The sequence below is a fragment of the Phyllobates terribilis genome, unplaced genomic scaffold, assembly GCF_046119375.1.
Source record: "Phyllobates terribilis strain yellow unplaced genomic scaffold, ASM4611937v1 Scaffold_11__3_contigs__length_659146591, whole genome shotgun sequence".
NCBI classification, from domain to species: Eukaryota; Metazoa; Chordata; class Amphibia; order Anura; family Dendrobatidae; genus Phyllobates; species Phyllobates terribilis.
The window spans coordinates 568,320,797-568,348,764 of NW_027362771.1; the positions used below are offsets into that span (position 1 = coordinate 568,320,797).

General features: G+C 47.9%; 1 protein-coding gene and 1 long non-coding RNA gene across 5 annotated transcripts in view; one reads left to right on the top strand and one right to left on the bottom strand.

Annotated features, from left to right (window-relative positions):
• The window catches only part of DSN1 (DSN1 component of MIS12 kinetochore complex), a 79,848-nt gene that overhangs the window by 2,147 nt on the left and 49,733 nt on the right, over positions 1–27,968 (top strand). Inside the window, exon 1 of one of the 4 annotated variants that reach the window (XM_073654166.1) lies at positions 27,751–27,854. The exons of 2 other annotated variants lie outside the window; for them this stretch is intronic. The gene's annotated coding sequence lies outside the window, so the exon portion shown is untranslated. Of the gene's footprint in view, positions 1–27,750; positions 27,855–27,968 lie in introns of those variants that run through there. One more of the 4 variants, XM_073654167.1, reaches the window with a different exon arrangement.
• Positions 702–27,818, bottom strand: LOC141166940 (uncharacterized). Its single transcript, XR_012251361.1, has 3 exons — positions 27,619–27,818; positions 1,972–2,094; positions 702–1,088 (listed from the first exon to the last, which is right to left on the bottom strand). It is a non-coding gene; the product is annotated as an uncharacterized lncRNA (long non-coding RNA).

Here is a 27,968-nt window from a genome sequence, read left to right on the forward strand (position 1 = left end):
ATTTTTGGTAAGATGTAGAATACGGGAGTGATGGGGTGGGTATTGGTCAGAAAAGAAGCAGTTTTGGAGTCAATGGTGTTGTTGTGAAGGTATTTTTTCAGGATAGTTTGGATTTTGGAGTGGATGGTACTGGTGGGGTCATGGCTTATGTGTCTGTATGTAGCAGTGTCCGCCAATTGGCGAAGAATTTCGTCCGTGTAAGCTGATTTGTCCATTATGACCGTGGCTCCCCCCCTTGTCAGCGGGTTTGATAATAATGTGTTTGTTGTTCTGTGGGTTTTTAAGGGCCTGTCTCTCGTCAATAGTGAGATTTTGATGGGTTGGAAAAAATCCCAGGCGTTGTTGGTGTATTAAACTCCTGATGTCTTTGTCAATCAGGGCTATAGTGGTTTCTGCTGCATGATTGGTATGAGGGGGGTTGAAAGAGCTCGGGTTACGTAGGCCAAGGGTAGTAATGGAGAGTACCGGGACCGGGGTACCCCCGGGTAGAGGTATCCTGCTCACGGTGATCTCATTAGATAGACTGAAATGGGTCTTGAGGCGTATAGAACGATAGAACCGTTGCAAGTCCTTATCCAGCTGGAAAGAGTCCCAGTTGGGTGTCGGACAGAAGGACAGGCCTTTCTGTAAGACCGAGAGTTCTGCAGGGGCTAATGTGTAGCCCGAAATATTCCTCACCAGGTTTGGTATCTTACCTGGGAGCGCGTTGTCATCCTTTCGCCTTCTCGACCTCCTAGTTGGTCTGCGTTTCGGCGTCCGCCTTTCCGGTTTCCCCATAAAAAACGTTGGTCGTTCAGTCCAGTAGAGGAATCGCTGCCGGAGCTGTGCGAGTTCGGATTGCGGTTTCCCGGAAACCGCCGGCGAGGTTGGGGGTCTGTAGAGACGTTCCATCTGTATACTCGGTTGTTGATGTAGTCCTCGTTGTCTCGGTGGAACTTCTGTCTTTTCCGTTCCTGTAGGGTTTGCTGGTGTTCCAATAGGATCTTATTGGTTCTATTCTTCAGGGCAGTCCAATCAGTTGATGACAGATTAGCGGTCAGTTGTGCTTCGATGGCGATAATGGATTTCTCACTTTCTTGGATAGCTTTCTGCAAAAATTCAACAGTAAGTATAATAATATCAAGGGAACACTTGTTAAGTATTTTCTTGAATTTTTCACAATACTCCAGGTTATCGGAGAATAGTGTAGGGCGGAGGTGACTCCTCAACCCCCTGGGGATTTTTCCTTGTTTATGGTACTCAGCCAGAGTAACTGCATGTAGGTAATAGGAGACCAATCGCCGTCTCTCTCTCTCGTAGTCCCTGCTCCTTATTTCTTCTGAAGGGGTCTTGAGAAAATCATTAGAGGTTTTGACTAATGACAAGATATTAAGGCTTGTCGTGTCATCATACGCAAAAGTGTCGGTTGACATTAGGGAGACTGGTGCAGACGCAATAATAGATCTTGGAATAATAATAACTTCCACAATTGAATGTGTTTAAATAAAATGTTCCTGTGCTGAGAGAATCTTATAAATGTGCCCCTGCTGTGTACTGTGTAATGGCCGTGTCTGACCGCGCAGGGACATGGTCTGATCATACCACAGCTCCTGGGTAGGGGAAGTAGCAAAAGAGAGTATATAGACATTACAGCAAGGGATCACAGCTGATTCTTTTTGTGAGATAAAACATTTCACTGCCTGTTTTCAAGCAATGTTTTACCTCAAAGAAAGAATCAGCTGTGATCCCCTGCTGTCCTGTCTGTATACTCTTTTGCTTCCTACCTGCCCAGGAGCGGTGGTATGATCAGACCATGTTCCTGTACGGTCAGACACAGCCATTACACAGTGCATAGCAGGGGCACATTTATAAGATTATCTCAACACAGGAACATTATATTTAAGCACATCCAATTGTGGATCTTATTATTATTCCAAGATCTATTGATTAAAATCAACTTTAGTTCGTGGGACAACCCCTTTAACCTCTTACCTGTGACTAATGACCCTTGTCCTTTTTAAGTACACATCCACATGTCATGTGCTTCTGTAGTAGAGAGACTTTAAACCGGGATGTCTGTAGTGCTGCAAGCAGAATCAAGGAGCATCTGAAACACTTTACAAGGAGAATGAGAAACATCCTTCAGGACAGCAGATTGATTGCATGGCATTACCCAAAGAGACACAGATTTGAATTCTATATGATTCTAGCCTTAAGGGTATGGCCCTCACTGGAAAGATTCGGATCTGCTCCAATGACCATCTGAGAGGCATAGATACATTTTGGGGAGACCAGGTTGGAACAAATAAGTCACCTGGCCCCATGGATATGTTGTTTGGGGTTGCCAGGAGGGACCCACCGGTCTCCTGCAACCGACGGAGACATTCGGAGAAGCCAGATTGGAACCCGCCGGTCATCTGGCTCCATGGAAATTCTCGGAGAGGCCAGGTTGGGACCCTCGGGTTTCCTGGCCTAGTAACTCGATGGACTTCTAGCTTCCTAAGCTTGCCACTACCTCCTCTTTGTGGGGGACCGCCAGAAGCGGGGGGCCACTGGTTGAGGTAGTCCGCCGTGGAAGCCTCCAAAGTCACACCTGTTCTATCCCAGGTGGACAGAAAAGGAAGGGTGAGACTGTGTAATGTTGTACCATCTTGGGTATTTGCTGGGACTGTTCTGTGTGTTTATTGTCTGCTTTGTGGTTCAATAAATTATTGCCACGCTGTTTTACCTTCACCGTGTTGTCTGAGTAGTGTTACGCCCATGGAAGACCCCGGGTCTTCACACCACCCAAGACATGTGAATGGGTCATGTCCAACACTCTGTCCATAGGGTCCTGATACCAATATTTACTCCACTATTTCCTCTTTCATCTTAGTAATCCGGTACAATAAGTCCCCACTCATCATAAAATAAGGAAATCTGGTGTCAGCCCCTGGCTCTTGCGCTATGCCATTTATAACGGTTACATTATTGAACACTTCTTTTAAGTTAGGTCTCTATGTTGGGCGGACCCCAAGTTTTCCCCGGTCACCCACATCTTCTCCCATCTCAAATGTCAGCCTCAGGGAATGCTACCTCCTCATCCCACACAAGTACGCAGAAGGGAAACCTGTCAAGACTTCTTTAGTGGCAACCCGGAGAGGCCTCTTTCTTTACCCCACCAGTCCCAAAATAACACAAAGTCTCAGCTTATGATAATTGAGTGCTATAAACCCTGGACCACGCCAACCTCATGGGACTCTGTACCTCGTGCCGTCTCAATGACCACTCTAGCCACCAGATAGTCTTTAGCATCCCCGTGAATGCAGCGGATGCCAACCTTCTTCCCAAGGATCAGTTGGAGAGGAAATGTGGCCCTCACAAGGGTAACCAAACTCCCCGGGTCTAGCAGCCCAGTCATTTTCAGACAAGCTTGCTGAGTAGACAGTCCACATTGCAGGCCAGATATGCATAGTTTGAACACTGGCATTCAATGCTACAGACCTGGGCTGTGATGTCTCTAGAAAATTACATCCCCAGCTGGGCCCTTCGGCATGACCTCTACCACCCCTTTGGATCTTGGACACACCACCCTCTTTTGGGCATCTTCCCCCTGTTGGGATCCCCAGTATGGGTAGGCTTGCCTCCCCAAGGAACTTTCGGCCCCCTGATACCTTTCGACCAGTCCAATCAGGTCATCGGCGTCCCGGGGATCTGCCAGGGCAATCCACGTCTGCAATGGCCTAAGAAGGGAGTGCACGACCCGGTCTTTTACAACTTGCACTACCATCTACGCTGGGGTAGAGGACGCCAGCTGCAATGATTTTTTGGATCAAGTGCAGCAGGTCAAACACTTAGGAGTTAGGGGGTATGTCATGGTTATATGCCCAGCAGAGGACCCCTTGTGCCCTAGGTCATTGCCACCCCCAAATGCGCCAAAAAATTTCAGTTTTCAATTTTGCATATTCTTTGGCGTCATGTAAGGCTAAATAATAGTAGGCCTACTGAGGCTCCCCCGTTAAGTATGGCGCCAGTACTTCCACACACTGCTCTGGCGGGAAACTCTCACTTTCAGAGACTCTTTCAAAAACAGTTAAAAAGGCCTTTATGTTGTTTTCTGCAAGGTTCTCCTCACCGACTTGCAGATAGAAAATCATTAATTTTCTTTAGTAGCAGGCACAGTGTAGGCTGCAGCAGGCGGCTGCTGCCTCCTGTGCACCGCTACTCCGCCACTGTCACATCCCCCACATTCCCTACCACCCACAGCCACAGTATTTATGTACTAGATGGTGGCCCGATTCTAACGCATCGGGTATTCTAGAATATGTCTCCCGACGGAGGCGTACTTATTTTAAATCTGCCGCCAATTGGCCGGAGACCGTGTTTAAATTTGGCGCCACAATCGCAGATTGGTCGCGGCGGGCGGCCGCGAGCAATCAGCAGAGCGGTGTTTAAATTTGGCGCCGATATTGCTGATTGGTCGCAGCCGCCAGCCGCGACCAATCAGTGAACCGTGTTAGTGAGGACCGGGGAGCATCCACCCGCCTTATAATGCCCCATGCAGGATGTCACCCCCCCCCCATATAATGCCCCATGCAGGATGTCACATCCCCCCCTCCGTTATAATGCCCCATGCAGGATGTCACTTCCCCCCCCCTATAATGCCCCATGCAGGATGTCACATCTCCCCCTCCCTTATAATGCCCCATTAAGGATGTCACATCCCCCCATATAATGCCCCATGCAGGATGTCACATCCCCCCTCCCTTATAATGCCCCATGCAGGATGTCACATCCCCCCCTATATAATGCCCCATGCAGGATGTCACATCCCCCCCTCCCTTATAATGCCCCATGCAGGATGTCACATCCCCCCCCTCCCTTATAATGCCCCATGCAGGAAGTCACATCTCCCCTATATAATACCCCATGCAGGAAGTGACATCCCCCTCCCTTATATTGCCACATGCAGGATGTCTCTCCCCCCCTCCCTTATAATGCCCCATGCAGGATGTCACATCCCCCCCATAGTACCCCATGCAGGAAGTCACATCCCCCCCTCCCTTATAATGCCCCATGCAGGACGTCACATCCCCCCCTCCCTTATAATGCCCCATGCAGGATGTCACATCCCCCCCTCCCTTATAATGCCCCATGCAGGATGTCACATCCCCCCTCCCTTATAATGCCCCATGCAGGATGTCACATCCCCCCTCCCTTATAATGCCCCATGCAGGAAGTCACATGCCCCCTATATAATACCCCATGCAGGATGTCACATCCCCCCATAGTGGCCCATGCAAGATGTCACCCCCCCCCCCTTATAATGTCCCATGCAGGAAGTCACATCCCCCTATATAATACCCCATGCAGGATGTCACATCCCCCCCATAGTGGCTCATGCAGGATGTCACATCCCCCCTCCCTTATAATGCCCCATGCAGGATGTCACATCCCCCCTCCCTTATAATGCCCCATGCAGGAAGTCACATCCCCCCTATATAATACCCCATGCAGGATGTCACATCTCCCCCATAGTGCCCCATGCAGGATGTCACACACCCCCCTCGCTTATAATGGCCCCTCCACGATGTCACACACCCCTACCCCACCATTTAATGCCCTATGCCCCCCTATACTCACCTCACTTCTCAGCTGCTGCTCCGGACTCCAGCATAGCCGGCATCTTCCCGCTCTGCGCTGTGACCGCTCAGGAAAGAGCGCAGTGTAAAGACGTCACAGCGCTCTCTGACCTGAGACGTCACAGAGCAGCAGCGGAGGCACGGGGAGGGGTAAGTATGGCGCCGGGTGCCGGGGCCCTGAGCAAGCGGGGGGAGGGGAGGAGAGGGGAGGGGATGAGAGGGGATGAGAGGGGAGGGGAGTCACACTTGCCGTCGGGAGATAAGCGGCCGTAGCCGCTGATCTCCCGACGGTAGCCGCATGGAGGTCAGTGGTGCCTCCGGTCGGGGAACTTATGCTGCGAGCAGCCGGCTGCATCTCCCGGCTGCATCGCCGCTGACCTCCGTGCGGCAGATGAGCCGCTAATGGCTGCCATCTTTTTCTGAAATGCCGCGTCGCTGATTGGCCGCGGCCGGACCAATCAGCGACGCGGGATTTCCTGGACAGAAGGACAGACAGACAGACGGGATAAGACAATTATATATGTTAGATATTGGTCTATAAGATGCACCCCCCACTTTCCTCCAAAATATTGGAGGAAAAAAGTGCGTCTTATAGGCCGAAAAATACGGTAACTGTAGTATCGCTGTAAACGAACTGACCCGAAGAATAAAGCTTCCTTATCAATTTTACCACATGGGGAACGGCTTAAAAAACAAAACAAAAAAAAACAGTTCCTGAATTGTTGGTTTTGTTTATTCTGCCTCCCAAAAATCGGAATAGAAAGCAATCAAAAAATGTAACAAGCCTGAAAATGGTATCAACTGTCGGCCGAAATATGGAAAAATTACTGCAAAAACTAGTCTTTGCAAGAAAAAGCATCTTTTAGTATGTGACAGCTGCCAAACATAAAAACCCGATATGAATCAGTTATCGCTGTAATCGCACCGACCCGAAGAATAAAGTAGTCTAATCGCTTATATTGCATGACATGAGGAGCGGCGTAAAAAATAAACTCTAGGATTAGAGTTACGGTTAGGGCTGTGTTACGGTTAGGATTACGGTTAGGGTTGTGTTAGGGTAAGTGGTTGTATTAGAGTTGGGATTTTTTTAAAAGTAAAGAAAAAAAAATTATGATGACATGGCGACTAGTGTTGAGCGCAAGTGCACACTAAATGGGTTTGCATCGGGTGCTCGGGTATGCACCAAGTATCGTGGGTGCTTGAGTGACATGCTCGAGTCTCCGCCCCATATGTTTTGCGGCTGTTATACAGTATTACTATTTTTAGGAGTCCACATGACAGCACCATAGGAGGAGTAATCCCATATTCTCTGTAGGCACAAGAAGCACAAGAGGTTAAAAGCCCTCCCACCCCCAACCTCCTCAGTGATTTTCCTAGAACCACATTGGCTGGGTACAACAAAATTTTATTCTAGACTGCTTAGACATATGTTAAAGTCACATACAGTAGCAATATAGGGAGGGAAATAAGGGTGCTGTCATGTGGACTCCTGGAAACATCATTACCGGTAAGACTAATTCCGGTTTTCCAGTACGTCCCCATGACAGCACCATAGGAGCATACCAAAGAACTCATAGCTTAGAGTGAGATAATTGCCTGAAGTACCTTCCTACCAAACGCAGATCTCTGCTGTGAGAGAATATGAAGCTTGTAGTGTCTGCAAAAGGTAGTATGTTCCAACTGTGTGGTTGCAGTACATATCTGTTCAATGGTAGCCCCTGCTCTAGTTGCCCATGAGGTGGAAACTGCTCTGGTAGAATGGGATTTGATCATTTCAAGGGAAGACTGTCCTTCTGAAAGGTACGCTAGATTAATCATGGATGTGACCCATCTAGCTAAGGATGGTTTTGAAACCTTTCTGCCTCTATTTTTCCCCCCAAACTGTTTGAAAAAATTAGGGTCTAATCTCCAGTTCCGAGTGGATTCCAAATAGGCCAACACTGCTCTGTGGACATCGAGGTGGTGGAATTCTTCTTCCCTCAGATTTCTAGGGTTTTCGCAAAATGATGGAAGAACCACTTCTTGGTTTAAGGTCATCAATGACACCACCTTCGGGGAGAAACTTGGATCCAGTTTGAGAATGATGCAATCATCCCGAATCTACATACATGGCTCGACAACAGAGAGAGCCTGGATTTCACCCAACCGTTTAGCCGTGATAATCGCCACCAAGAAGACTGTTTTCAGAGTCAAGTTCTTTATTTCTAATACATGAACTGGGCCGAAGGCAGGTTTGCAAAAGACTCTCAGGACAAGATTCAGATCCCCCGGAGGGGAAGAAATTCTCTGCGTAGGCCTAAGTCTCTGGATTGCCTTGACAAATCTGATTATCCAGGGATGAGAGGACAATGACGTGTCGAAGAAAGCACTTAGTGCTGCAATCTGCACCTTCAAGGTACTAGGTCTAAGACCTGTGTCAAATCCCGCCTGCAAGAAATCAAGGATCGCAGGGATGTCTGGTTGAGAGATGTCTACCATCCTGTTGACCTGACAAAAGGTCCTCCAGACTTTTTTTATATATGGCTTGGGTTTCGGGTTTTCTACTAGCCTGCATAGTCTGGATCACTCTGGCGGATAAGCATTTGGTCTTCAGGATCTCCCCTTCAGAAGCCAGGCTGAAAGCTGGAGTTGTTGAAGATTCAGATGCAACAGTGGACCTTGCGTAAGAAGATCTTCCTGTAGTGGTAAAATTATTGGGTCTTCTAACGCTAGATGACCTAGAAGGGAGAACCAACTCCTCCTTGGCCAGAACGGGACAATTGCTATGACTGTCGGCCGATCTTCCTGAATCTTCCGCAGCACTCTCGGAATTAGGGGAGCAGGTGGGAAGGCATATGTTAGACCCTGTCCCCAATACTGTGACAGAGCATCCACTGCCAGAGGATGATCTCCTGGGTCGAGAGAGAAGAAAGATGTCGTCTTTGCATTCGTTCTGGATGCAAACAGTTCTAGGTGAGGCTGACCCCATCTGCGAGCCATCTGCGAGTCAGTGGTTGGAACACCTCTTCGTTCAGTTCCCATTCCGAAGCCTTCATTTGATGCCTGCTGAGGTAGTCTGACTCTTGATTGTCGGATCCCTGAAGGTGAACTGCTGAAATGGAGCTCACTCTTCTCTATGCCTAAGAATATCCTGTTGGCCAGAGACTGGAGAAGTGGATGTCTTGGTCCGCCCTGATGTCTGATGAAGGAGACTGCTGTGATGTTGTCCGACAAAATCTTCACGTCTGTCAGTCTCAATACTGCCCGGCTTCTTTGTAGGGCTTCCCAAATCGCCTGTAGTTCCCTAAAATTCGATGATGATCAGGTCCGAATCTCTGTGGGCCATGTTCCTTGAAGATAACAATCTCCCACTCGAGCTCCCCATCCTGAGAGACTTGTGTCTGTGGTCACTAAAAGACAAGGTTCCAGAATCCACTGCACTCCCTTCTGTAGATTCTTCTGGTCGAGCCACCAGTGTAGAGAGTCCTGGGCGTCTCTGGACAAAGACACCTTCATGTCTAGGTAATTCTGATGTCTGTCTGTCACTTCCAGGATGGATTTCTGTAGAGGACTCGAATGGAACTGGCTCCATCTGACGCAGGTGATGCATGAAGTCATGATTCCCAAAATACTTATTGCCTTTTGAATCAAAGGTTTTTTCTCTCTTGCAAAAGAACGAATCTTTTGTGGGATTGAGAGCATCTTGTCTTCCGGGAGATAAGACGTTCGCATTCGGGAGTCGAAATAGACTCCCAGGAAGATGCGTGAAGTACTTGGGACAAGACTGGATTTTTCTTTGTTCACCATCAAACCCAGGCTGGTTAATGTCTGTAGGACAAATTCCAGATGTTGAGTCATACCTAGAGGGGATAAAGGCACCAACAGGAAGTCGTCCAATTATGGAATGATTGTAATATCCCTGAGTTCGATATAGGTTACCACCTCTGCCATGATCTTCGTAAAGATTCTGGGAGCAGATGACAGGTCGAAGGGAAAACATCAGAACTGGTAGTGTAGAATCTGACTGTCTGATGGTAGTGCAACCTTAGATATTGCTGACTTGAGGAATGTATCGGCAGGTGGTAATATGCATCCCTGAGGTCCACGGTGCACATTACCGCATCTTTGTCTATTAGAGGAATGGCTGATCTCACTGATTCTATGCGGAATTTTTTGTAGCGGACCCATCGGTTTAGGGGTTTCAGATTGATAATTGTACGGAACTCCCTTGATGTTTTTTTTTTACTGAAAACAGAGAGGAGTAATGGCCCCGATGTTGGTCGTATTCTGGAACTGGAACAATAACATTCTGTTGTAGAAGCTTCTCTATGTCTGCACGTAGACGGGAAAGTGAGGTAGGGGAACCCTTTGTCAGGCGGAATTTTTGAGGGGGATTTTGAGAAAAATCTATCCTGTAACCCTGCGCTATAGTTGTTAATATCCAGGGATTTTGAGTGACCCGATGCCAACTATTTTTGAAAAACCTTAATCGCCCCCGTACTCTGACATAGTCATTGCCATTTTGAATGGGAGCTAGTACTCGGCTGGTATTTTTTTATCTTTGTTCCCCTTATTAAAACTCCAGCTCGTGGACCCCCCTTTTTTCTGAGTGTTATGTTTACGGAAGGGGAAAGGTTTGCGAAAGGGCTGCTCCTTTTTCTCATCAGGGAAGCTCTTCTTTTTATCGAATGCTTTTTCTAGTATGTCATCTAACACTGGTCCGAATACTCTGAGCCCTGAAAATGGAATGGAGCACAGGTTGTTCTTAGAAGAGGTATCCCCAGACCAGGTCTTTAACCAAACAACTCTTCGGGCTGAGTTGGAAAGCGCATTATTTCTGGCAGCAAATCTGACAGATTCGGCCAAAGCGTCAGCCATATAATTCATTAACATTTTTAATAGGGGCAATGATTGAAGGAGAGATTCCCTCAGGGTGCCATCCCGTAGGTGACCCTCTAGCTCATCTAGCCTGACTTTCATGGATCTGGCAATAGATGTAGCAGTGACATTAGACTTAATAACTGCCATCGAGGCTTCCCAGGCTTTTTTCAAAAGTCCATCTGCCTTTCGATCCATAGGCTCTTTAAGTCCTGATGAATCCTCAAAGGGTATAGAGGTTTTCTTGACCACCTTGGCCACTGGGACATCAATTTTAGGAATGGTGTCCCAAACATTGGTGTCTTCTGGATCAAAGGAGAGTCGGGAGCGGAAGTCTCATGGAAAAGAGAGCCTCTTCTCCGCATCCTCCCATTCCTCCAGTATCATGTCTTTCACATGAGCATTAACAGGGAAAACTATGGATCTCTGGGTTCAAAGTCCACCAAACATCTCATCTTGAATGTTTCTGCTCTTCTACGTCTCTTCTACCTGCATCGTGTTTCGGACGGCTCGTAGAAGAATATCCATACCATCTGAGTGGAACATATACTTATTCCGTTCCCTGCCCTGAGGTGGACTAATGGTCTCACTGTTGTCACAGTCGCCAGATGGGTCGATTTCACCCTCAGAAGATGGTGCTATATCTTCTCTTGGTCTTTTGGGTCCCCGGACATCCTGGACCTCTGAACCTGGGGGCTGCAGAGACGTAATAGAAGCCTGAACTTCTTCTTTGATTATACTACGTATCTCGTTTAATAAAGCTCCGTGCTCCTCCTTTAGCATGGAGGCTCTACATTCAGCACATAGACGCTTTGTATACGAGTCGGGAGGTCTGATGTTACAATCCAGGCACCTCTTGGATTTCACTGTGGCCTTTTTCCCTGCATCCGTCTTTTTTTCAGAAGGAGGTGGTAACTGCACAGAGATATCCTATAAAAAATATGGAGGGCCTGGTAAGGGCAAGTTCCATTGACCATATGAAAGGTAATGGTACACTTACATGACTGTGGGGCGATCCAGGGAGGGTATCAGGGTGTGACACATCAGCCATTGTACTGCCAGGGGTGCCAAAGCTGTAAGCCTGCTTTTGATGCCCCCCATCCCCCTTTTTATACCTTACCTGGTCGTCCTGTCATGCTCTCCTGCTCCACTGGCGTCTGGTCGAACCGCGCATGAATCTCCTGCACGACCGTAAGTAGTCATCCCCGAACTTCCGGTTTCGACGCCGTGCGGTCCTGAAGCCGGGAGAAGCTGGACCCGCACTGAGCAGGACGCCGAGAGTACCAGCGATAGGGAAGCGGCACCCGTAGGCTCCAGCATACCGGACGGCTGAGGTACTGACTCCCGACAGTGTCGGCCCAGTACCCACTTGGCAGCGGGAAGGAGAGCGCCGAGCCCCCCCGATCCCCAGGGGCCCTTGTAAGTAATACGTTCCTCTGCACCAGTGCTCCCTGCACCAGCGCTTCTCCTGTACTCCCTGTCCTGTGTAGGGACAGGAAAAACACTGAGGAGGTTGGGGGTGGTAGGGCTTTTAGCCTCTTGTGCTTCCTGTCCCTACAGAGGATATGGGATTACTCCTCCTATGGTGCCGTCATGGGGACATACTGGAAAGTTTGATTTTTTTGATGGGGTCCCTAAAGAAATGATTTTGTAAATTTTGTTGGAAAAATGAGAAATCACTGGTCAACTTTTAACCCTTATAACTTCCTAGCAAAAAAAAAAAAATTGGTTCCAAAATTGTGTTGATGTAAAGTAGACATGTGGGAAATGTTTTTTATTAACTATTTTGTGTGACATATCCCTCTGATTTAAGGGCATGAATATTCAAAGTTTGAAAATTGCAAAATTTTCGCCAAATTTCCGATTTTTTCACAAAGTAACGCAAGTCACATCAAAGAAATTTTACCACCATCATGAAGTACAATATGTCACGAAAAAACAACCTCAGAATCAGTGGGATCCGATGAAGCGTTCCAGAGTTATTACCTCATAAAGTGACAGTGGTCAGAATTTTAAAAATTGGCCTGGTCATTAAAGTGCAAACCACCTTCGGTGGGTAAAGGGGTTAAATCTTCTTTGGTGGTGTTGATCTACCTATTGCAACTTAGCAATTCATTAGTTTGTGATCACTATTTGGTGGTTTAGAAATAAATCCTGCATATAGCTCTTTTGTAGATAATATTCTACTAATAATACTATAATAGGCTGTTATTTTGGGTTCTTACCCTTTGTGGTAGATCAACTCACTTGGTTGCACAGAGGTATACAGGAACACTGTCTCTTTAAATCGCCTGCTGAGTTTATTAAGAGCACTGCATAAACTACAGCAATGTTAGCAAAAACAAACACGTCCTTCTTGGCCTAACAGGAAGCACACAACATAACTATAACGTATGGCACAGTCCTTGTTGCTACGGGTAACTGCCCGCTTCAGGAACAAACAATCCCAGGTTTGTCTTTCCTTCATATGACCAAAACAGCTCAGAGCTTTCACCTCCATGCCCACCCCAAACCAAATGCTCTGAAAAGCTGTGATTTTATCCTTTGACCTCCTCCCTCTCTATAGGTGTTTTATCATCCTCGCACTAAAGATGGCTTTTCAACCCACTCGTATGCTGGAACCCTTTTCCTACATATAATTACTGCAGCTATTAATCTCAGTGTTACTCATGTCCCCTCCAGTACTTTGCCAGTGACTTTGTAAGATATTCCTCACCTCGGCCCAAAGCTGAATGAACAAAAACCAGCAATTCCAGTAATTGGTTTTTTTTGGACATTTTTCCTACATATTTTCCTTACCATACCCTTTTCCTACATATAATTACTGCAGCTATTAATCTCAGTGTTACTCATGTCCCCTCCAGTACTTTGCCAGTGACTTTGTAAGATATTCCTCACCTCGGCCCAAAGCTGAATGAACAAAAACCAGCAATTCCAGTAATTGTTTTTTTTTGGACATTTTTTAAGCAGTTCCGTGTGTGGTAAAATCGTTAAGGCAGCTTTATTCTTCGGGTCAGTACGATTGAAACGATACCACATATACTCGAGTATAAGCCGACCTGAATATAAGCCGAGGCACCTAATTTTACCAAAAAAACTGTGAAAACTTTTTGACTCGAGTATAAGTCTAGGGTGGGAAATGCAGCAGCTACTGGTAAAATTTCCCCATCCCTGTAAACATGGTCCCCTTCTCTCCAATCCTGGTATGCATGGCCCCCTCCTCCCCAATCCTGGTATGCGTGGCCCCCTCATCCCCAATCCCCTCGTTCCCGCAAGCAACCCCCCCACCACCTTCCACAACTGGAATGTAAGTATGTACTCGAGTATAAGCTGAGGGGTGTTGTTTCAGCATAAAAAATGTGTTTAAGCCGACTTTTTCAGCACGAGTGTATACAGTATATCTTTTTTCTATGTTTTGGCGATTTTACACAATAAAAACTATTTTATCTAAAAAATAATTATTTTTGCATCGCTTTATTCTGAGAACTATAACTTTTTTATTTTTCGGCTGATGGAGCTGTATCATGGCTTGTTTTCTGCAGGTTAAGATGACGTTTTCAGCTATACCATTTTATAGTATCGGCGTATCTGCCCCCTGACAGGCAGAGACGCCGTCTCTCTTACCGTCGCGCTCCCCGCCCGGCATCCTCCGGCGCTCCTGCTTCTGCTGCTGCCGGCGGGCGCAGCTTCCTGGGCACAGTGCATAGGGCGAACGCGCGCTCCCTCCCTCTTAAAGGGGCAGCGCGCACCATCCTAAGGAGTCCCCGGCCAATGGCCGGAGGACCTTTCATTTAAAAGGCACCTCCTCCAAAATGGAGGTGCCCGTGCAAGGTTGTAGCTTTGTGTGTTAAACTCTGCTTCAGCCCCTCAGGTCCCGCTGCTAGCCTGACTACTAGTCCAGTCCGCCAGCTTGACTACCAGTCCTGTCCGCCAGCTTGTCTACTGTCCAGCCCGACAGTCTGTCTACAGTCCAGTCGGCCAGTCTGTCTATGGGCCCTGCCCGCCTGCTTACCTGTAAGCACCTGCCTGTTACCTGCCATGCCTACCAGCCAGCCTACCTAGAGGCTCCTGCTTGTTACCTGCCGTGTTTGCAAGTCCGTCTACCCGGATCACCCGTCAGCCTGCCTGCCGTGCTCATCTGCTGTACCGGTCAGTCCCTGCCTTCTGACCCGTGGGAATCACCTGCTCTCATACAAGGTCTGGCCCAGAGTAGCACCTGGTCCCTCTGCTCGGTCCTTCCCTGGTCACGGAGTCGAATGAGCCGCCGTACGACCTTGGTCAGTCCGAGTTGATACCTAGTTACGCCCCTCTGGTGCCTCCTTGCACCGCAGCACAGAGGTTCCACCACCCGGATCCGTAACAGTTTGCATGGGCCATGGAACCCGGTGGCCCCCAGGCTCCTTCGCTTGCTGACCTATACCAGGAGGCTTCTCATCAGAGATCCCAACAGGAAACCATCCTGACCTACCTGTGGTCTGTCAACTCTCGCCTGGACACGCTGTCTGTCCCACCTGTGCCCGCCTCGAGTCGGGCGACACCCGCTCCGGCGGCGCCACGGCCTACCAATACCACGGCACCCAGCCTAAGACCCCGGCTTTCTACACCTCCTCGTTTTGGAGGTGACCCCGCCTTATGTCGGGGTTTTCTGAACCAGTGCACGCTGCACTTTGAACTTCTGCCACATCAGTGTCTCACCTCTCCGGGGGAAGCATTGGCATGGCTAAACCCTCTATGGGAGAGAGGGGATCCCCTGGTGTCCGATCTTCCGGCTTTCCTTACTACTTTTCGGAGGGTCTTCGATGAGCCCGGAAGAAGGATTTCCACTGCCTCCTCATTGCTCCGTCTCCGCCAAGGGAGTCTCACCGTGGGCCAGTAGGCCATACAGTTACGTACCCTCACTTCTGAGCTAGCTAGTGGCAACGAGGCCCTGGTGTCCACCTTCTGGGAGGGTCTTTCCGGTCGGATTAAGGACGAGTTAGCCGGCCGGGACATTCCTACCACCCTGGATGACCTGGTGTCACTAGCTACCCGGATTGACATCCGTTTCCTAGAACGTGCTAAGGAGACTACCCGGGAGAGAAGATTTCCTCGTCTTGCTCCTGTTTTCCAGAAACCTGCAACTCCCCGGGCAGGCTCGCCCGAACCTATGCAGATCGACCAGACCAAGATGGTCAAATCTCGCCAAAAGATACGCCGAGCCGAGGGGAGCTGTTTCTACTGTGGTAGTAAGGAGCACCTGATCTGTTCCTGCCCGGGGAAGCAGGGAAACTCCAGTGTCTAGGACCGCTCGAAGAGGTCGTCCTAGGCAAAAGTAAATCCTCTCCGTTCTTGACTTTATCCGTCTCTATTTCCTGTGGAGAGAACCACTTCTTTGAAACCGCACATCTGGATTAAGGAGACGCTGGGAATCTCATTTCCCAGTCCCTTGTAGAGAAGTATAAGATTTCTACCAAACCTCTGGCTGAACCATTGGTAGTCGCTTCCGTGGATGGAAGACTCCTTCCGGTGACCATCTTGCTCGTCACAGAGCCCGTAACCCTGCAAGTGGGAATGCTGCACTCAGAGAGGATCTCCTTCCATGTGCTTTCTGGACTCTCTCACTTCCTTTTGCTTGGTCTACCCTTTCTACAGAGACATGAACCCGTTCTGAATTGGCAATCCGGTGAGGTGCTCCGTAGGGGGCAGGATTGCCAAGAGACCTGTCTGGTCCCTGTTCGCCCGGTTCAACCTCCGTCTACTCGGGCTAATTTACCTGGTCTACCGGCACCTTACTGGTCCTATGCTTATGTCTTCGACAAAAAGGAAGCAGAGACACTGCCACCTTTTAGGCTATATGATTGCCCTATCGACCTGGTACCCGGTGCCACTCCACCCCGTGGATGTATTTACCCGTTGTCGTTGGCAGAGACCCGGGCCATGTCGGAGTACATCGAAGAAAATCTGTCTAGGGGATTCATCCGGAAATCTACCTCCCCGGCTGGAGCCGGATTCTTCTTCGTTAAAAAAAAAGACGGTTCACTACGCCCCTGTATCGATTATAGAGGACTCAACCAGATTACTATAAAAAACAAATACCCCCTGCCACTCATCTCAGAGCTGTTTGACCGCCTTAAAGGCGCAAAGATCTTCTCCAAGCTCGATCTTCGTGGGGCGTATAACTTGGTCCGGATCCGCCAAGGAGACGAGTGGAAGACGGCATTCAATACCCGGGACGGCCACTATGAATACTGTGTGATGCCCTTCGGTCTCTGTAATGTTCCAGCTGTCATCCAAGAATTAGTTAACGACATCTTCCGTGACCTCTTATATTCTTGCGTGGTGGTGTACCTGGACGACATCTTGGTCTTCTCTCCGGATCTTCCCACACACCGGAGGGATGTTCGTTAGGTCCTGCTTAGGCTCAGGCAGAATCGCCTATATGCAAAATTTGAGAAATGCCTCTTCGAGCAGACCTCTCTTTCGTTCTTGGGCTACATTATCTCTAAGACTGGTCTACAGATGGACCCCGAGAAGGTCTCTGCCGTCTTAAAGTGGCTCCGTAAGGAGGGGTTGAAGGCGATTCAGCGCTTCCTGGGCTTCACCAACTATTACCGTCTCTTCATCCCACATTTTTCTTCCCGGACTGCTCCCATCTCTGCGCTCACCCGAAAGGGAGCAAATCCTAAGGAATGGCCGTCCGAAGCGGAGGAGGCCTTCCTCTCCTTAAAACAACCCCTCTCTTCTGCCCCAGTGTTGCACCGTCCAGATAGCAACAAACAGTTCTTTCTGGAGGTTGATGCTTCCTCTTCTGGAGCCGGAGCGGTGCTCACCCAGAAATCTCAGTCCGGGAGAATGGTAACCTGCGGCTTCTTCTCTAAGCTCTTCTCCTCGTCTGAGACCAACTACTCCATAGGAGACCGAGAACTGCTAGCCATCAAGTTAGCGCTGGAGGAGTGGCGTTACCTGCTCGAGGGGACTCTGCACCTGGTGGTCATCTATACTGACCACAAAAACCTGGCATATTTACAGAATGCCAAAAGACTCAATCCGCGTCAGGACCGGTGGTCTTTGTTCTTCGCCCGCTTCAACTTTACCCTACATTACCGCCCGACAGACAAGAAAGTTAAAGCCGACGCCTTGTCCCGACCCTTCCTGTCTTCCGATCAAGAGGAGGAGCCTATGCATATCATCGATTCCTCCAAAGTAATGAATGTGGCCCCCTTGGATCTGTCTAGTCTCCCACCCGGTAAGACGTTTGTAGCGATTCCGGATAGTAAGAAGGTCCTTCACTGGGGTCATTCATCCAAACTAGCCAGCCATGCTGGCCAGAAGAAGACCTTCCTCCTCATTACCCGGCATTACTGGTGGCCTACCCTGCGCCAGGATGTGGTAGACTTAGTCACGGCCTGTTGGTCCTGTGCCCGCAACAAGGTTCCCAGACATCTTCCAGCTGGCCGTCTCCTGCCTCTTCCCGTACCTGCTGCCCCGTGGCAACACATTGCTATGGACTTTATTACTGATCTCCCTGTTTCTGCCGGTTGTAAGGTCATTTGGGTGGTCGCTGACCGCTTTTCTAAAATGGCCCACTTCATCCCTCTGCCTGGTCTCCCGTCTGCATCTGTGCTGGCTAAGGACTTCATCCATCAAATCTTTCATCTCCACGGCCTACCCCTCCACATTGTGTTTCATCGGGGGGTCCAGATCACTTTGCGCTTCTGGAGAGCTACGTGTAAGATGCTGGATGTCACCCTGTCTCCTCTGCTTACCATCCGCAGTCCAATGGCCAAGTGGAACGTATCAACCAGATCCTTACCAGCTTCCTCCGGCACTTCGTGAACGCTCACCATACCGATTGGGTGGAGCTCCTACCATGGGCCGAGTTCTCCTATAACAACCATGAGAGCGAATCTTATTCCAAGTCCCCGTTCTTTGTGGTCTACGGTCAACATCCCCGGATTCCGTTTCCGCTTCAGTGGACAACCCTGCCGACGAGTCTCTGGTCAGCGAATTTTCCACTATTTGGGAGAACACTAGATCCGCACTTCTTCAATCCTCCGAGCAGATGAAGAAACATGCTGATAAGAGACGTCTGGATCCACCTCAATTCCATCCAGGAGACAAGGTTTGGCTCTCCTCCAAACATGTTCGTCTCAAAATACCCTCCTATAAGTTGGGTCCACGGTTCATCGGTCCATTTGAAGTCCTCAAGCAAATCAACCCCGTAGCCTACAAGTTAAAACTCCCGGCCACCTTACGGATTCCAGACTCCTTCCACGTATCTCTCCTCAAACCAGCTGTGCTTAATTCTTTTTCCGACAATCCAGGTACCTCCCCAGCTCCGGTCTCCGCTGAGGACGTCTATGAGGTAGAGAACATTCTGGCCACCAAGAGGGTAAGAGGAAAAACCTTTTTTTCTGGTGGATTGGAAGGGGTTTGGACCCGAAGAGAGAACTTGGGAACCCAGGGAGAACATCAACGCCCCGCTTCTCCTTAAAAAATTTCTTTCAGGCCTAAAAAAGAGGGGGCGTAAAGGGGGGGGGGTACTGTAGTATCGGTGTATCTGTCCCCTGACAGGCAGAGACGCCGTCCCTCTTACCGTCGCGCTCCCCGCCCGGCGTCCTCCGGCGCTCCTGCTTCTGTCGGCGCGCGCAGCTTCCCGGGCACTGTGCTTAGGGCGCTCGCGCGCTACCTCCCTCTTAAAGGGGCCGCACGCGCTGTCCTAAGGAGTCCCCGGCAAATGGCCGGAGGACCTCTCATTTAAAAGGCACCTCCTCCAAAATGGAGGTGCCCGTGCAAGACTGTAGCTTTGTGTGTTAAACTCTGCTTCAGCCCTCAGGTCCCGCTACTAGTCTGACTACCAGTCCAGTCCGCCAGGCTGACTACCAGTCCAGTCCGCCAGGCTGACTACCAGTCCAGTCCGCCAGCTTGTCTACTCTCCAGCCCGACAGTCTGTCTATGTGCCCTGCCCGCCTGCTTACCTGGAAGCACCTGCTTGTTACCTGCCGTGTTTGCAAGTCAGTCTACCCGGATCACCCGTCAGCCGGCCTACCGTGCTCATCTGCTGTACCGGTCAGTCCCTGCCTTCTGACCCGTGGGAGTCACCTGCTCTCATACAAGGTCTGGCCCAGAGTAGCACCTGGTCCCTCTGCTTGGTCCTTCCCTGGTCACGGAGTAGAATAAGCCACCGTACGACCTTGGTCAGTCCAAGTTGATACCTAGTTACGCTCCTCTGGTCCCTCCTTGCACGGCAGCACAGAGGTTCCACCACCCGGATCGGTAATACATTTTATTTATATTCATCTTTTTGATTGCGTTTTAGTCTACTTTTTGTTTGGCGGTATGATGATAAAGCATCGTTTTTTGCCTCGTTTTTTACGGTGTTCACTGAAGAGGTTAACTAGTGTGAAACATTTATAGGGAGGGACATTCCTAACGCTTCGATACCAAATGTGTGTACTTTTTCTTTTTCATAAAAATATTTATTGGTACAATATATATATATATTTTTTTTTAAAAATATACTTTTACAACTTTAGCACTCTGATCGGTTATAAATCATAGCAAAGCAAGAACATTGTTATGCTTTATAATTGTCATTGCTGCACCGACACAAGTTAGATAGATCATGCACTGCGCATGATCTAACTAACAATTTAGAGCCTGGTGACCCGGATGTCCATGACGACATCAGATCCAGTGGCAACAATTGGGGTGCCGATCAGAAGGCCTGCCTCCCTCAGCCTGCCTTCTATATACTATCAATATCGCTTGCAGCATTTAGGGGATTAAAGTGCTGGGAGTGGTGCAGGCACCGCTTCTGGCAGTGAGTGCTGGGTTTACACTTTATGTGACTGCAGACTTGTGAATCCTCACATTATATGCTGTGAGAAATCATTGGAGGCGAGCACGTAACTGCAATATGTGATTTGCATACATGTTACATGCAGACTAGACTGGCATTGTCTCATTTAGTACAAGTGTATTGAGGAAGATCAATCTAGACTGATTGTGGTTGGAAATAGGCAAATCACATATTTGCTGTTACACGACCCAATTACAGCCACCACCCTTAATACCAGGGATGGGCAATTAATTTTCCCAAGGGTCCACATGAGAGACCATGACTGTTGTGGAGGGCGAACCAACAGGATGAAATTAATTCTGCTCAATCTTCATATTAATATTATAATTTTATCACTTAAATATTGAGAAGAATTAAGTATGCTGACATGCCCCTATATACCATATGAGCCCCCACTCAACCCTCCGCACACTCACACTCAGTGGGAGCTCCCACATAACCTCCGCCCCCGCGCGCTCATAGTGGAAGCCCCCGTATAGCCTCCAAACACACAGTGGAAGCCCCCGCATAGCCTCCGTCCCCGCGTGAGCACACAGTGGGAGCCCCCGCATAGCCTCCGTACACACAGTGGGAGCCCCCGCATAGCCTCCCATAAACAGCACGAGACCCCCCTATATACAGGGTGAGCCCCATATAGCCCTCTACATACATACAAATATCCCATATACATGAGAAAAAAAAAACAAAAAAAAAAACTCTCTCCCACTCTCCGGCGCCCTGCTCCTGTCACCGATGCACAGACCAGGGCAGGCTCCAGGTTTTCGAGGGACACGGGCGAAAGAGTCTCAGTGGGTCCCTTTAACACATAACACGATTCATGATGCACAGATGTGGCAGAGAAATATTGGTATAGTACAATGCCAAAGATTTCACATACTTCTTACATTACATGAGTGATATCTACAATACATTACATGAGTAAATTCTACAATAGCTCAGAAACCGGTGAATCCTCGCATCGCACAGTGCGTGCCCTGAGGGGAATTCAAAAGTTTTCATTTTAGACCGGACAGTATAGTCCTCCATACAGTATTATGGGCACCACATAGTCCTCCATATAGAATACTGGGCACCACATAATGCTCCATAAAGAATACTGGACCCCATATAATGGTCCATACAGAATACTGAACCCCATATATTGCTCTATATAGAATAATGGGCCCCATGTAATGCTTCATACAGTATAATGGGCCCAATATAATGTTCCATACAGAATAATGGATTCCATAAAATGCTTCATACAGTAAAATGGGCCCTATATAATGCTCCATACAGAACACTGGATCCCACTTAATGCTCCATACAGAATACTGGGCCCCATATAGTGCTTCATACATTATAATGGGCCCCAAATAATGCTCCATACAGTATAATGGGCCCCATATAATGCTCCATACAGAACACTGGGCCCCATATAATGCTCCATACAGAATACTGGGCCCCATATAATGCTCCATACAGAATAATGGGCCCCACATACAGTTCAGACCAAAAGTTTGGACACACCTTCTCATTTAAAGATTTTTCTGTATTTTCATGACTATGAAAATTGTACATTCACACTGAAGGCATCAAAACTATGAATTAACACATGTGGAATTATATACTTAACAAAAAAGTGTGAAACAACTGAAAATATGTCTTATATTCTAGGTTCTTCAAAGTAGCCACCTTTTGCTTTGATGACTGCTTTGCACACTCTTGGCATTCTCTTGATGAGCTTCCATACAGAATAATGGATTCCATATAATGCTCCATACAGTATAATGGGCCCTATATAAAGGTCCATACAGAACACTGGATCCTATATAATGCTCCATACAGAATACTGGGCCCCATTTAGTGCTTCATGCATTATAATTGGCCCCATATAATGCTCCATAAAGTATAATGGGCCCCATACAGAATACTGGGCCCCATATAATGCTCCACACAGAATACTGGGTCCCATATAGTGCTTCATACATTATAATGGGCACCATATAATGCTCCATACAGAATACTGGGCCCCAAATAATGCTCCATACAGAAAACTGGGCCCCATATAATGCTCCATACATTATAATGGGCCCCATATAATGCTCCATACAGTATAATGGGCCCAATATAATGCTCCATACAGTATAATGGGCCCCATATAATGTTCCAAACAGAATACTGGACCCCATATAATGCTCCATACAGAATACTGGGCCCCATATAATGCTCCATACAGAATACTGGGCCCCATATAATGCTCCATACAGAATACTGGGCCCCATATAATGCTCCATACAGAATACTGGGCCCCATATAATGCTCCATACAGAATACTGGGCCCCATATAATGCTCCATGCAGAATACTGGGCCCCATATAATGCTCCACGCAGAATACTGAGCCCCATATAATGCTCCACACAGAATACTGGGCCCCATATAATGCTTCATACATTATAATGGGCCCCATACAGAATACTGGGCCCCATATAATGCTCCATACAGAATACTGGGCCCCATATAATGCTCCATACAGAATACTGGGCCCCATATAATGCTCCATACAGAATACTGGGCCCCATATAATGCTCCATACAGAATACTGGGCCCCATATAATGCTCCATGCAGAATACTGGGCCCCATATAATGCTCCACGCAGAATACTGAGCCCCATATAATGCTCCACACAGAATACTGGGCCCCATATAATGCTTCATACATTATAATGGGCCCCATATAATGCTCCATACAGTATAATGGGCCCCATATAATGCTCCATACAGTATAATGGGCCCCATATAATGCTCCATACAGTATCATGGGCCCCACATAATGCTCCATACAGTATAATGGGCCCCATATAATGCTCCATACAGTATAATGGGCCCCATATAATGCTCCATACAGTATAATGGGCCCCATATAATGCTCCATACAGTATAATGGGCCCCATATAATGTTCCATACAGTATAATGGGCCCCATATAATGTTCCATACAGAATAATGGGCCCCATGTAATGCTCCATACAGTATAATGGGCCCCATATAATGCTCTATACAGAATAATGGGCCGGCCCCATATAATGCTCCATACAGTATAATTGGCCCCATATAATGTTCCATACAGTATAATGGGCCCCATATAATGCTCCATACAGTATAATGGGCACCATATAATGCTCCATACAGAATACTGGACCCCATATAATGCTCTATACAGAATAATGGGCCCCATGTAATGCTTCATACAGTATAATGGGCCCAATATAATGTTCCATACAGAATAATGGATTCCATATAATTCTTCATACAGTATAATGGGCCCTATATAATGCTCCATACAGATCACTGGATCCTATATAATGCTCCATAAAGAATACTGGGCCCCATATGGTGCTTCACACATTATAATTGGCTCCATATAATGCTCCATAAAGTATAATGGGCCCCATACAATGCTCCATACAGAATACTGGGCCCCATATTGTGCTCCATACAGTATAATGGGCCCAATATAATGCTCCATACAGTATAATGGGCCCAATATAATGCTCCATATAGAATACTGGACATCATGTAATGCTCCATACAGAATACTGGGCCCCATATAATGCTCCATACAGTATACTGTGCCCCATATAATGCTTCATACAGAATACTGTGCCCCATATAATGCTCCATACAGAATACTGAGCCCCATATCATGCTCCATACAGAACACTGGGCCCAATATAATGCACCATACAGAACACTGGGCCCTATATAATGCTCCATACAGTATAATGGGCCCCATATAATGATCCATATAAAGCGGGCCGGGGTCCCCGATGGCAAGTGGGCACCCCTGCTTGCCCAGGGCACCGGAAGTTGCCCGGGTTCGCTGGATGCTGACGCCGGCCCTGGCACAGCCTCTCCGCAGTGAACAGCTGACGCGATGAAATGACATTGCATCAGTTGTCTCACATGCTGATTGGTGGAAGGAGCCCGCGGCCTCCTCCTCCTCCAATATATTCTGAAGACGCAGATTACGGCTATGGAGACGGCCAGAAGAGGGCACTGTGCGCCCTGTGGGCTACTGTTCCAGCACTTTGGCTTTCTCAGGCCACGGGCCGGACTGGAATGGTCAGGGGGCTGGGTGTAGCCGCACTTCGCTGTGGTCTGCTATAGACTGAACCTGCACCGTCGTCGTCGCCCCTGGTACTGGACACCACCCGCTTCCGGGAGGAATATAGTTCATTTCCTCCCGGCAGTGGGGCTTAAAGTGCAGACACCGGACAGGCCCAGAACGCTAATAACCTGCAGAAATAACAACATTTTGCACATGACAGGTTGCCTTTAACAAAAACAAAAATCATTGAAAAAATGGAGACGAAACAGGAGAGGTGTGCAAATGATGTTACTCCATACAGTATCATGGGCCCCACATAATGCTCCATACAGTATAATGGGCCCCATATAATGCTCCATACAGTATAATGGGCCCCATATAATGCTCCATACAGTATAATGGGCCCCATATAATGCTCCATACAGTATAATGGGCCCCATATAATGTTCCATACAGTATAATGGGCCCCATATAATGTTCCATACAGAATAATGGGCCCCATGTAATGCTCCATACAGTATAATGGGCCCCATATAATGCTCTATACAGAATAATGGGCCGGCCCCATATAATGCTCCATACAGTATAATTGGCCCCATATAATGTTCCATACAGTATAATGGGCCCCATATAATGCTCCATACAGTATAATGGGCACCATATAATGCTCCATACAGAATACTGGACCCCATATAATGCTCTATACAGAATAATGGGCCCCATGTAATGCTTCATACAGTATAATGGGCCCAATATAATGTTCCATACAGAATAATGGATTCCATATAATTCTTCATACAGAATAATGGGCCCTATATAATGCTCCATACAGATCACTGGATCCTATATAATGCTCCATAAAGAATACTGGGCCCCATATGGTGCTTCACACATTATAATTGGCTCCATATAATGCTCCATAAAGTATAATGGGCCCCATACAGAATACTGGGCCCCATATAATGCTCCATACAGAATACTGGGCCCCATATTGTGCTCCATACAGTATAATGGGCCCAATATAATGCTCCATACAGTATAATGGGCCCAATATAATGCTCCATATAGAATACTGGACATCATGTAATGCTCCATACAGAATACTGGGCCCCATATAATGCTCCATACAGTATACTGTGCCCCATATAATGCTTCATACAGAATACTGTGCCCCATATAATGCTCCATACAGAATACTGAGCCCCATATCATGCTCCATACAGAACACTGGGCCCAATATAATGCACCATACAGAACACTGGGCCCTATATAATGCTCCATACAGTATAATGGGCCCCATATAATGTTCCATACAGAATAATGGGCCCCATGTAATGCTCCATACAGTATAATGGGCCCCATACAATGCTCTATACAGAATAATGGGCCGGCCCCATATAATGCTCCATACAGTATAATTGGCCCCATATAATGCTCCATACAGAATACTGGACCCCATATAATGCTCTATACAGAATAATGGGCCCCATATAATGCTCCATACAGTATAACGGGCCCAATATAATGTTTCATACAGAATACTGGGCCCCATATAGTGCTCCATACAGTATAATGGGCCCCATATAATGCTCCATACAGAACACTGGACCCCATATAATGCTCCATACAGAATACTGGACCCCATATAATGCTCCATACAGAATACTGGGCCCATATAATGCTCCATACAGAACACTGGGCCACATATAGTGCTTCATACATTATAATGGGCCCCATATAATGCTCCATACAGTATAATGGGCCCCATATAATGCTCCATACAGTATAATGGGCACCATATAATGCTCCATGCAGAACACTGGGCCCCATATAGTGCTTCATACATTATAATGGGCCCCATATAATGCTCCATACAGTATAATGGGCCCCATATAATGCTCCATACAGTATAATGGGCACCATATAATGCTCCATACAGAATACTGGACCCCATATAATGCTCTATACAGAATAATGGGCCCCATGTAATGCTTCATACAGTATAATGGGCCCAATATAATGTTCCATACAGAATAATGGATTCCATATAATTCTTCATACAGTATAATGGGCCCTATATAATGCTCCATACAGATCACTGGATCCTATATAATGCTCCATAAAGAATACTGGGCCCCATATGGTGCTTCACACATTATAATTGGCTCCATATAATGCTCCATAAAGTATAATGGGCCCCATACAATGCTCCATACAGAATACTGGGCCCCATATTGTGCTCCATACAGTATAATGGGCCCAATATAATGCTCCATACAGTATAATGGGCCCAATATAATGCTCCATATAGAATACTGGACCCCATGTAATGCTCCATACAGAATACTGGGCCCCATATAATGCTCCATACAGTATACTGTGCCCCATATAATGCTTCATACAGAATACTGTGCCCCATATAATGCTCCATACAGAATACTGGGCCCCATATCATGCTCCATACAGAACACTGGGCCCCATATAATGCACCATACAGAACACTGGGCCCTATATAATGCTCCATACAGTATAATGGGCCCCATATAATGATCCATATAAAGCGGGCCGGGGTCCCCGATGGCAAGTGGGCACCCCTGCTTGCCCAGGGCACCGGAAGTTGCCCGGGTTCGCTGGATGCTGACGCCGGCCCTGGCACAGCCTCTCCGCAGTGAACAGCTGACGCGATGAAATGACATTGCATCAGTTGTCTCACATGCTGATTGGTGGAAGGAGCCCGCGGCCTCCTCCTCCTCCAATATATTCTGAAGACGCAGATTACGGCTATGGAGACGGCCAGAAGAGGGCACTGTGCGCCCTGTGGGCTACTGTTCCAGCACTTTGGCTTTCTCAGGCCACGGGCCGGACTGGAATGGTCAGGGGGCTGGGTGTAGCCGCACTTCGCTGTGGTCTGCTATAGACTGAACCTGCACCGTCGTCGTCGCCCCTGGTACTGGACACCACCCGCTTCCGGGAGGAATATAGTTCATTTCCTCCCGGCAGTGGGGCTTAAAGTGCAGACACCGGACAGGCCCAGAACGCTAATAACCTGCAGAAATAACAACATTTTGCACATGACAGGTTGCCTTTAACAAAAACAAAAATCATTGAAAAAATGGAGACGAAACAGGAGAGGTGTGCAAATGATGTTACTTCAGACTAAGCCACGCTCTCAGCTCCGGCCATTATAGTCGCACACTGCGTTACTGTGAGGAGCGTCTGACACGCGTTACCTCAGCTGACAGACGGCCGTTATCGTCTTCTTGAAAAAAAATGCGCGCCTAACGGTCCTCTTTCTCCCGACCAATCACATCACTCGTCAGTTCCTACGCGAGCCCTGAGGGAGAGTTTATGAGCTCAATCGCTATTGGTCAGTTCTTGAAGAGGCTGCTATTGGCTGTGCGTGGTCGGTACATACAGTTAGTTACTTCCGGGTACACGCAGAGAGTTCGCGGCGCCGGTCTGGTGGGTATGTATGCAGTATGCGCCCGTCTCTCTGCTCCTGCCTTTGTATTGTTTGCATTGCGGACGCTTCTATTAGCAGTTTTACGTCCTCCTCCTTTTCATACATTAGTGTTTACTT